Source organism: Hordeum vulgare, chromosome 3H (assembly GCF_904849725.1).
Source record: "Hordeum vulgare subsp. vulgare chromosome 3H, MorexV3_pseudomolecules_assembly, whole genome shotgun sequence".
Classification (NCBI taxonomy): domain Eukaryota; kingdom Viridiplantae; phylum Streptophyta; class Magnoliopsida; order Poales; family Poaceae; genus Hordeum; species Hordeum vulgare.
The window spans coordinates 54,456,602-54,459,564 of NC_058520.1; positions in this window are offsets into that span (position 1 = coordinate 54,456,602).

The window sequence follows — 2,963 nt, forward strand, 5'->3', positions numbered from 1 at the left end:
GATGGATCAGAGCCGGGGTAGGTCAGCGGCGTGGCCGCCGACGCTCGTACCCGCCGGACGCCCCGATCCAGTACCTTTGCTGACGCGTAGCTACCTTTAATCGTAAGGTCTCTTCCTGACCTACGATCTGATGTGACTGGTGATCCTCGGCCGGCTAGCCTGCTTGGCAAGCCGGCTTGGATGCGGCCGCCTAATTCCTTGCCGGCTGGCTGGACCAGGCCGGCTCAGAAGAGGTAAGCGCCTCGACTCTAGCCGGCAGGGGGTGCCTGGTCGGCCAGAGGGATGACCGCCTCGTCCTCTAGCCGGTAGGCGCAGCCTAGCCGGCCAGAAGACTTGGGCCTTAGGAAACTGTATATGTTCATATCCTTTGGGCCGAAAATGAAGGAGCAGGCTTGATGAGCCTACCCCGGGGTTATCCCCCCTGACAGTAGTCCCCGAAGCTGGAGAGGCCCGCCGCCTGCGGGCGGGCGGTCTCACCGGCTTGATGATTTGTCTTGGTATTTTGGCCGCTCTTGGTGACGAGGAGTGCCGGCTTCGAAACCGTCTGGCTTCGAAGCGACGCCTCGGCTTCGTCGTAAGTCACTCGGAGAGAACCACGTGCTAGGCCCCGCCTGACATAATGATGGTGATTACTAGTGATGGGCCCGGGCTGGGCCCTGGGTCCCGCCACGACGCCCCCTCGGCCTCCGTCTGAGAGATATTCCGCGAATTTACTCCATGACGGTTGGGCTTAGGGAAGCGTTACCGCCCATAATACACGGGGTTAGTGGGGGTCCAGTGCACACCGGATCCCCTCCCCACGATGCTTCGTGGGGGCTTAAATGGGTTGCGGGGGTTGCAACGAGGCCATTCGCCCCCCTTCTTGCCCCGCATCCACGCCCTCTTCCTCCATGCGCCCAGAGAGAAAGAGCCTGTATCCTTCGTATCCCTCGTCTTCGTCGCCGCAAAGCGGCCAACCCCTTCGAGTTTCAGTCGCCCGCAGCCATGGCCAGCGGTTCTTCCTCGAAAAGGCCCTTGGCGCAGAAGGCATCGTCGCAGGGAGCCTGGCTGGAGAGCGAAGTCGGTGAGGAGCACATCGAGGTGCTCCGTCACCACCGGCTGCTGCCCCGGCCTCCCAAGTGCTGGTGCGACTTCCTTACGCCGAGACCGCTCCCACACCCGCCATGGGAGAGGTCGTGGTCTTCCCCGAGCATTTCTACCGGGGCTTTGGGCTTCCGGCCAGCGCCTTCTTCTCCGAATGGCTCCACTTCTTTGGCCTGCACCCGCATCACCTGGCGCCGAACGCCATTCTGCAGTTGTCAGCCTTCGTGATCCTGTGCGAGGGCTTTGTGGGGATGAAGCCCTGCGTCAAACTGTGGTGTAGCTTGTTCTTCTTCAAGCAGCAATCCATCGCCATTGAGAAATCCGAGGTGGAGAAACTCAAGGGGCCGCGCCCGATGACGCCGTGCGGATCCGCGTTGGTGTACCACCGCTCGAAGTGGGGCTTCCCCAGATGCCACTGCAGGAATCCGTCAAGGAGTGGCAGAAGGGTTTCTTCTACGTGAAGAACGCCGACCCCGCCCTGGACGCCCTCAACATGCCCCCGTTCAACATCGACCCACCGACGAGGTTGAACTGGGCGGCGAAGACCTCGAAGCCGATTTCCGAGGTGGCGCTGATCTGTACCCACCTCGACATTTTGGAGAAGGGCGGCCTCCTTGGCCGCAACCTGCTCACCACCATGGTGGCCCGCCGGATCCTGCTCTTGCACAGGCGCTCGCATCTGGTCTGGCAGATGAGCGACCGGCAAGATCCTTGCCGGCTGTCCACCAAGAGGTTCACCCCCGACGCTATACAAGAGGTCCCGTCAACAGGTCCCGTCCGCCTTCGATGGTAGGTCGCCTCTTTATTCTTTGTCATTTGCCTTGTAGCCGGTTGTCTTGCCGAGCCGGCAATCGAATCCCTTTTCGCAGCTATACAAGAATCTGCAGGGGTCCCTCCGTCCGCCCGCTCCCGACGTGGATTTGTCTGACGCCTCGGAGATTGTGGACGAGGGCATGATTGAATCCCGCTCGGACTCCTCCGCCGGCTTGGAGAATCCCCTGGAGTCGGAAGGGACAGAGCCGTCTGGTGAGTACCCATGGCCCTCCGTCGCAGATTCGACGGATGACGACGAGACTCCGTCATTCTTCTCTGGTGCAGCCTTTGAGGACGACTCCCATTGAGTGGAGGAGGTCACCAGCCCGCCATTGACGCACGGCCGGCGTCAAAGGGGCGGAGCGACCGCCGCCGACGAGGCGGCCGGGAGGAACGGCAAGGGTGCCACAGCATCCCGGTCGGCTCTTAAGCGGCCGGCGTCGGGTCCTCCAGCCGGACAGCGAGCAGGTAGCGCCAAGAAACGCCGTGGTGCTGGACGGAGACACGTGCCTATGGTAGCGGGGTAAGATTTCCTCCCCCTTTTCTTCATTTATCTTGCGAGATGCTTTGTTCCTTAAGGACTTTGCTTGACAGGGAGGCGGAGGATGTGGAGGAAGACACCGCCTCCGCAGCCGAGCGGGCTGGCTGGGCAGCAGCCGATGCTGCCCAGAGGGAGCTTGAGACGCAGTCCAAGCGCCGGTGGGACGTGGCTGCGGGGAAGACGATCGTGGGCCAGTCTCGCCCCAACCGGGTCGAGAAGCCGGCGGAGAAGCGTGCGAAGGCTAGACATGACTCCTCCGTGCATGCTCGCGCGGAGGAGCCAGCTAGGAAAGCGGCTTCAAGGCATGCCCCGAGGGCTGAGGAGGTCCACCCTCCGAGCTGGATGTCTCGGCCCCGGTGGATCTAGAGACGATCCCCAACTCCCCCAGGGCCAAGGCGGCGCCCAACATGCCGGAGCTGATCCTGAACGCGCCGGACGCGGCCCCTGATGTGCCAGGGGTGGCCATGGATGCGCCGGATGCGGCCCATCTACCTCCCGTTGGGGAGGCAGCGCCGGCCGGGGAGAT